General features: G+C 41.1%; 1 protein-coding gene across 1 annotated transcript in view; it reads left to right on the top strand.

Annotated features, from left to right (window-relative positions):
• The first annotated feature begins 850 nt into the window (after window positions 1-850).
• The window catches only part of HAO2 (hydroxyacid oxidase 2 (long chain)), a 27,611-nt gene continuing 19,761 nt past the window's right edge, over window positions 851-8,700 (top strand). The window contains 1 exon segment of the mRNA XM_011933054.1: window positions 851-975. The gene's annotated coding sequence lies outside the window, so the exon portion shown is untranslated.

The raw sequence follows: 8,700 nt of genomic DNA, 5'->3' as shown, positions 1-8,700 counted from the left end.
TTCAAATCCCATTTCTGCTTATTACTGCTGAAAGGTTTTGGTCATGTTAATTAATCTCATTTTCTCTTCTGAAAAAGAGACAATCTTGAAAAGATTGACCTTCCATGAAGATCAAATGAAGTAACACGTGTAGTGTGTCTGGCACGTCATAAACGCATCACACACGTGAGCTGTGGCAATACTAAGGAGCAGTGGCAAGAGCTGGGGGAGGAGTGGAGACGAACGGACCTGGACAAATTAGTGACCTTTCTGGGACCCCTACAGAACTGTTCTGGAGAAATTAATTCATTTTTCCAAGTACTTTTAAGTTTGCTTTTCCTAGCATTTCTTCTATATTCCTGAATAATTTTCCACTCAAAAATTTCACTGGTTCTCCCTGCCTCCCATATTAATCTAGACATAATTAATTTCCCCAGAACAGTTCTGTGGGCAGGGAGGGCTGTACACTATGCATCCTCCTAAATCCCCGAAGCTCAGACCGTCCTGGCCTGGGTCCCCACTGCTGTCCTGCCCCTGGGCTCCCAGGCTGTGCTTGCTCTTCTCCCATACCAAACCCATCACCACAAAAAGCCCTTCCTTCTCCAACACGGGGACTTTTGCAATTTTCTACCTGAAATCACCCACTCCCTACCTCTAACCATCTGTGATGAGCAGACGACAAGATAAAGTTTGAGAGAAAAGAAACCATTTGCTCACTTTGAAGTTTAATTTTGTAATAAACTTCACTTAATTTTGAAGTAAATTTGCAAAGCCAGCAAAATTCTTTCAAAGTCAACCTTGCTCAGGCCTAGTTGCTTATTTACTGCTAAGCTGGATATTTTCTTTAAAAGATTAACTTTGAGCCTTCAACCTCTCCTTTAGCGTGAACTGTGGGTAGTGATGTTGTGTTTCCTAACACCTCCGGCAGTGAGCCAGGCTTTGAGTGACTGTGTCTAAACACCGCTTTCCCTGAGGACTGGAAGATGTTAGAATCAGGTTTGTCATTGAGTGTGTTCTGTGTGCTTGGAATTGAGAAAGGAGATGAAGTGCCAGGTAGGATGGGAATGGGATATCGTGGAAGCCAAGTGTGAGTTTGCAAGGCAAGGACCTTGGCAAAGACAGTCCTAGAGAGAGAGGTGTTAGGGAACTCAGGGGGCATGGGCAAAGGAAGATCTGGTTTCAAAGAGGATACAGACAGAGAAGGTTAAGTCTAGGAAGTTGAGTCTTAGAATTGTATGGTGGAATATCTGTGGGTGTCCGTAGGAGGAAAAATGGATTAAAATGTTTTCACTTGACAGTGTTCTGAAAACCTAAAAGGTATGGTTATTGCCTTCAGGGATATATTTAGTATTTTGACCACTGCTTCCTGGACACAAGCAAAAGAAAACAGTGACATGGCTATACTCCTAGAAAAGCAAAGAAGTCACTGTGTCTCAAACAATGTAGTTCCTTTGAGCAATAAGCTTATTTGGAACAAATAGGTTACAAAGTCCCTCTAATGAAGAGCCTCTGACTGTGTTAAGTTGAATCTACAGATCAACCTGGAGAGAACTGCCAAGAACACTAATGAAGACAGAGAGGTACTGATATAAAGACAGATAATAGATCAATGGAACAGAATAGAGAGTTCATTAGTAGGAAGCAAAATCCCCAAACTTTTATTCTTGACTACTACTATATTCTGCATTTTGCAAGATCCTTCAATTCTCACAAGATCACTGTGAGACAGATAGTAATATCCTAATTTAAAGATAGATGAGAATTGGAGCTTATCTAGAATAGACTGAGTGGAGCATCATTTGTGGTATATCATTTGAGAGGTAGTGGGAATATTGCCAAATTTCCAGGTAACTCCCCCACCAAAGGGACTTCTCTTATACTCTACATCGTATCAGTTATCAAATGACAAGCTATTAAAGTCTGTCTTCTTAGACTGTAAGCTTCTTGAGAGCAGAAACTTATGTGATAAAGGCTTTTCCCCCAAAATCTCCAGTGTTTAGCATAATACCTTGATATATTATGTTAGATTAAGCTATGTTATACTAAAGAATAAACCTTGACAACTTAATGAGGTAACACATAAATATTTATTCCTGCCTCATACAATATCAACTGATCTCCAGGGCTACTTTTTTCTGAATGGCGTTTTGGGAATCTAAGTGGCCTTTCTCTTACAGCTCTGTCTTCTTGAGGGTGGAGGATCACTGTAGAGGAGGAAACAAAGCTGGATGGTCACATACCAGCTCTTCAATCCTTGGCCTAGAATTAACACCTGCTATTCCCACTCCCAGCTCATTGGCCAGAAGAACTAGACACAGAGCCGTGCCTGTATTTAAGCAGCAGGGAACTGTTAAGCACATGGGGAGCAGTATATGCCTCTGCCATCCTGGCTGAGAGTGTGTGTCAACAAACCTTCTTGGGTAAACTAATGAGTAAATCTGACAGAGGGTTTAAATTATACTATGACAGAAATACTCAAATCCTGAAGCAGCTTTCCACTTCCAGAGCCTCAGATGAAATCACACACGTCATCAACAGGAGGAATAATGAACACGGAGTTGCCTTTATTGACAACCTAGTCTATACAAGGCACTGTTTTAGAAATTTCAAAGGGGCCATAGTGCTTAGTCCTCATGGTAGCCCTATGGGATGGATGTTAATATTCTCCTTTAATTAATAAATTTTGCACGGAACCGTGGTGAGCAAGTAGTAGAGCTGAGATTTCAGGCTATGTTTGCCAAGTGCCAAAGTTTGTGATATACTCTATCTTCTCTACTCCACTGACTCCCTCAGTCATAGTTCCTTGGGCACAGTCGATCGGTGGAAAGCAATGGCCTTCAGAAACACAATCTGGGTAGTTGCCATAGACAGAGATACCAGGAGGAAGGCAAAGAGAGAAAAAACTGCACTTCATAGCTGGGCTCTTCCATCCCCAACTGCTCTGGTCTTTCTCCTCTCCTCCTGCTACCACCCAGTGATTGCCACTGTGAGATATAGGTACACCTGTAAGACCTGAAGTCACGAGTGGACAGAGTGGAGGGCAGAGCCTGTTTTGGAGCTTTGTGTGGATGCTGATGTCTGTTTTGCACATTCTATCCTTGTTGAGCAGATAAAGAGGCAGGGGCAGTGATCTCACAGTATCACATAGAACTCCTTTCCCAATAGCCTGGATTTTGTGGGAATTGACCAAGCTCACTTTATGCAGCTCTCTGACCATTCAGAACAGAGACTTAAATATCTCCTTCATACCGCTAACACTGTATACTAGTTCAAAAACATTGGAAACAAGTCAGAAGGATTCCAGGTCAGGCTTTGCCATTTCTGTTGCATGAGCTTGGATAACTCACATGGATTCTCCGAGCTTTAGTATTTTCATCTATAACATGGGGCTCATACATACAGTCTCTGATTGCCCACTGGATTGTTGTAAGCACCAAATGGAATAGCATATAGAAGAGTGCTCTGTAGACTGTTAAGACAGATTTAAACATAAGAGGTTATTTTTTAGTGATTTGCTGAATAATGAAGATTTTTTCTGATTGAGTTATGATTTTTTTTGAGGGAAGAAAGCAAAGTTGCATATGTCCATGACATTTTAATCCTCTAAGGTCTGTGCCAACTCTGTCATTCCATAAACCACACTTGGCTGTGCCCATTTTCTTCTTTCTATGGTGCTTCAGAGCCAGGCCACTGGAATCGTGACACATTACTAGATATGTAATATTGAACAAAGTATTTTAACCTCCTGAACTTCAGGTTTCTCACCTGTGAAATGGGGATGATAATATTTGTGTTGAACATTTCAACAAGGATTAAAACAGTCATGCATGTAAAGCAATTTACACAGTGCATGGCACATCATGAAGCACTTGATAGATGGTTGCAATATTGTTGTCATTATTATTACTCATATTAAGGAGCCATCATGCTGTCTCCAAGGTTCTTTGCATAATCAAATTATTCCACTGTTTGAAATAATAAGAAAATCCTCAATCTTTCAAAACACTATATAAACATTTGGATCAATGTCTCCCGGTATGCCCTAAACTATTTTCAACACCCTATGGGCAGCACACAGTTTACAACATGGCTGGGTTCCAACACTCTACTTGGAGGGCATTTGTTTGAAACTCAGAACAGATTTTCCCGTAGAAAGAATGCTATTAAAATAGCAGTTGGATTCCCAGGTGACTGAAAATACCCACTTGATTCACAAAATAGCAGAAGATCTGGCATATTTGCAATACAAATTAACGTGAAACAATGTTATTGTATTGCTGGTCATTAACCAAAACTGAAAACTAAGAAAATTGTGTACTAAATCATTTTAAAAAATTTCTTGTATATGCAGCTGATGAAGAAAACCAGGCTTTATTAGAGGAAGAGAGAATTGAGTGGAAATGTAAGTAAGAAATGTTAAGATGTCTTTGAGGGTACTTTCAAAGGTTTTTGAAGTTCTTTGCTAGGTCTAATGTGCCTTCAAAATTGTTTCACATTGTTCTTCTTGACACAAGGGACTACATAGCACAATTATTTTTGGTTTGCAAATGAAAAAGGAAAGGTGATGGGAGAGATTAGGAAAAGAGAAGAAGGGGTGAGAAAGATTTCCCTGAGAAGGCACTCAATAGTTTGGAGCAATTGAGAAAGGAGGAAGAGGCACATCTATGTAGTAAAATGGATTTCAATTACCTGGTCTGACAGCAGGAAAAACAGGTGGCGTGACAGACCATATCGTCTTGTAAAAGGGAATGGTGACAAGATTGATCAAGTAGTTATTCACTGAAACCATAAGGTGGTGCCATGGGACCAGAAAAGTTCATGAAAAGAAAGCCCTCCAGGCTGGGGAGGAGGAGCAAAGGCAGGCTTGAGTATCCAGCTGTTTGGTGTTGGCAAATATGTCTAAATATTGTGCTGGTTCCCTGTTCTATACTTTATTGCCATGAAGTAAATGTTGAATTCAAATGTTCGTATGAACTCATCTAAATAGCTCCTTGTATTTACGGGCAAAGAAAGCACAGAATACGAGTACTTGAAGGACCTCAGCTCAGCTTTTAATTTCAGGTGGCTTCAAATCTATCATGGATTAAGCTGAAATATACAAAAATGTATATTTTCTCAAATGAGGACACTGAGACTTGGAGAGAAGACATGTAGCCTGCCACTGTTCAAATAACAAATAAGTGTTAGTAACTATCTCCCTTGAAGCAGCCTGCCTCAGGCTGCCACATGCACAACTCCACTGACTGGATGAAGCAAAAGTTTATTCTATACCTCCAACTTCAAGTGGAGCTCCTTTTGCTGGCATGACTAAGCAGGGTCAGAAGGAGTAGAGGTGAAGGTGGAATGATAAAATCTAGTGTAGATGAGTTGAGTCTCTAGAAATCTTAGGTCTGTGCTGAGAAGCTAATTCTCAAGTAAAGAGAAACTAATTCTAGGTTTTGCCAGGCTATCCACAAGCAATTGCAAGAGTTGTATTGTATTTCAGAAAGAACCCTAAATGTGGAGACAGAAGACCTGGGTTCATTTATTAACTGCGCTGCCAAACTTGTGCCATCTCTCTGTTTCTCTAGGGTCCCCCTTGGCTCCATCAAGCAAGACTGTTCTCATACTCTTCCAATCCTCAATAGGCAGGATGTGTGGGAGGCAGGACAGTGGTAGGTAATTGCCTAATTAGGTCACTATAGCTTCAGAGTGAGCATGTCCTTAATATAAATGTGCCCGCCACCGCAAACCTCAAAAACTCTTTCAATCCATGACACACAAAGCTCCTAGAGTAAAGCAAAGATATGAGTCACTCCCCTATCATGACTAAAGAAGCTGTTCTGAAGAACTCAAGCATCATACTTCTCATGGTAGAACATGCTTACAGGTCGAGAAGGGAATTTTCATTAGTACAAAGGAAAAAAGGCTAATGAGAATGGGTGAGGAGTGGCAGTCTAAGGAGGAGAGATTATTATTATACAAATCAGAATAAAACAAAAAAAAAAGGCCATTATGTTTCAGAAGGCTCCTGCATCCTTGATTCACAATGTGTGAGAGCTCAGGGAAGAAGTTAGAGCTGATTCTGGGCTGACAGCCACCAGGAATTGATCCTTGCCGCATCTTAACTGGACTGGCTTCTTTTCCCCTCACTCCCATACAAATGCCATCCTTGATTCCTCAGGTCACTGCAATGTTAGAAACACTTGGTTCCCTTTATACACTGAGGGCTGACCTGCTGTTCCTGGGTATCCAAATTCTTCTTCCTTCCCTCTCCTCCCCATGCTTGGGGCTCATCTGCCTCAGTCACAGGAGCATTTTCCAATGCCATTGACTCATGTCTTCCCTGGACCCAACACTGCCATCTGCACATGGCTCTCCTAGTCTCCATCAGCTCTGCGACCCTTCTCCTCTCCTGTCACCTCTTCATTCTCAGGGTCTCCTCTAGCTTCAGCCTCTCCCCTGATAATGCTGTTGTTGACAAAGCTATGGTAATGGCTATATCCTTTGTATTCACTATCCTTGAGGGCAAGACTGATTAAAGCATTTTCAGCCAACTTTGAACAGTCTAATCTCTCAAACTAGGCCCGTAAAATGTAGCCTTGATATTATCTGACATTCCATTGGGAAACTTGGCATAAGTTCCTAAAGAATTAGGCCAGAGGTTCTGGAAGGACACCATCCTATAGCACCAAGCAAGTGTACCTTAAAGTGAGTCATCAGAGGCTGACTTTTCTCCCCCGTTGTATCTCCACAGCCTACCCTGCAATGTTCACACTGAGATTTCCCACAGACCGTGTAGGGGGTTTCCATACAAATATAAGCTGTGATAACCCTGAGTTCCTAAAGCAACACCAACATGAATCATATGAATCATACAGAATCTTCAAAGGAAGACAACTTGTTATCTGTCTGGTGTTAAATCAGATTGCAATATCGAAGAAAGCCAAGTCTTCCTTGAAAAGCCTGCCAGCTTCTCTACTTCCTTCCTCCTTCCCCCAGTCAGGACAGTTTGAACTTCAGATTGTTAGCAACAGGTACTCCTGAATGTCCTTGCCCTTAGATTTCCTCCTCCTTGTCACTGGTCTGCTAATTGTATCTCACTGTTTTCATTATCAGACAAAAAGCCTAAAGAGGTTCAAGGAGCTAAAATGAGCTAAAGTTTCTAGAACAATAGCTGGCAATTGGTCAGTTTGCAGTTTTATTCTTTTCTCCTGTGTCTCTTCTTCTTGGGCAGTAGGAATAAAAAAGGAAAAAGAAAACAACATTGAAATGGAGATAAAATAAAATGGGAATACAAGAAGACAAAATAAAATGAGAATACAAGAAAACCATTAGATTACTTGAATCTTCCCTTTAATTTCTGGTGGCAAAGGCTGGTAGGGATCAAATTGAAATAAAGTATATACAAATATATTATGCTAATTTCTTCATTTCCAAATTTAGGAAAAGCTTTGAACAATGAAGTTACCTTTTCTTTAATTATAAACCTTATATTAAACCTCTAATAAAAAAATAGAGATTTGCATATATTATATTAAAAAATGTATAATTGTATTTTCCAACCTACAAAATTCTCTCAAGTTCAATGTAACAAGTCATTTATGAGAACCAACTATTTTGTTCTTTACCTGAAGTTGAAAATAGAGAAAGTCTACCTTTAGAAGCTACCAGGACACACGAGTTCAGAACCATCTCTCATAATAACTTACTACCTGATTGTATGAGTTCATTTCCTTTTTTTTTTTTTTGAGACGGAGTCTTGCTGTGTCGCCCAGGCTGGAGTGCAGTGGCGCGATCTCGGCTCACTGCAAGCTCCGCCTCCCGGGTTCACACCATTCTCCCGCCTCAGCCTCCGAGTAGCTGGGACTACAGGCGCCCGCCACCACGCCCGGCTAGTTTTTTGTATTTTTAGTAGAGACGGGGTTTCACCATGTTAGCCAGGATGGTCTCGATCTCCTGACCTCGTGATCCACCCGTCTCGGCCTCCCAAAGTGCTGGGATTACAGGCTTGAGCCACCGCGCCCGGCCGAGTTCATTTTCATACTGCTATGAATAAATACCTGAGACTGGGTAATTTATAAATTAAAAAAAGGTTTAATGGAGTCTCAGTTCCACATAACTGAAGGGGCCTCACAATTATGGCAGAAGGCAAAGGAGGAACAAAGGCATGTCTTACATGGTGGCAGGCAAGAGCATGTGCAAGGGAACTGCCCTTTATAAGACCATCGGATCTCATGAGACTTATTCACTATCATGAGAACAGCATGGTGAAACCCACCCCCCATGATTCAGTTACCTCCCACCAGGCCCCTCTCATGACATGTGTGGATTATGGGAGCTAAAATTCAAGATGAGGTTTTGTTGGGGACACAGCCAAACCATATCATTCCACTCCTGGTCCCTCCCAAATCTCATGTCCTCACATCTCAAAACGAATCATACCTTCCCAACAGTCCCCCAAAGTCATAACTAATTTCAGCATTAACTCAAAAATCCACAGTCCAAAGTCTCATCTGAGACAAGGCAAGTCCCTTTTACCTATGAGCCTGTAAAATCAAAAGCAAGTTAGTTACTTCCTGGATACAATGGGGGTATAGGCATTGGGTAAATACAGCCATTCCAAATGGGAGAAATTAGACAAATTGAAGGTGCTACAGCCCCATGAAAGCCTAAAATCCAGCAAGACAGTCAAATCTTTTTTTTTTTCTTATTTTTATTTATTTATTTATTTATTTATTT

This window comes from Colobus angolensis, unplaced genomic scaffold (genome assembly GCF_000951035.1).
Source record: "Colobus angolensis palliatus isolate OR3802 unplaced genomic scaffold, Cang.pa_1.0 Scaffold124, whole genome shotgun sequence".
Lineage (NCBI taxonomy): Eukaryota > Metazoa > Chordata > Mammalia > Primates > Cercopithecidae > Colobus > Colobus angolensis.
Note: the sequence above shows the minus strand (reverse complement) of the source record. Positions and strands in the feature narration are given on the sequence as shown.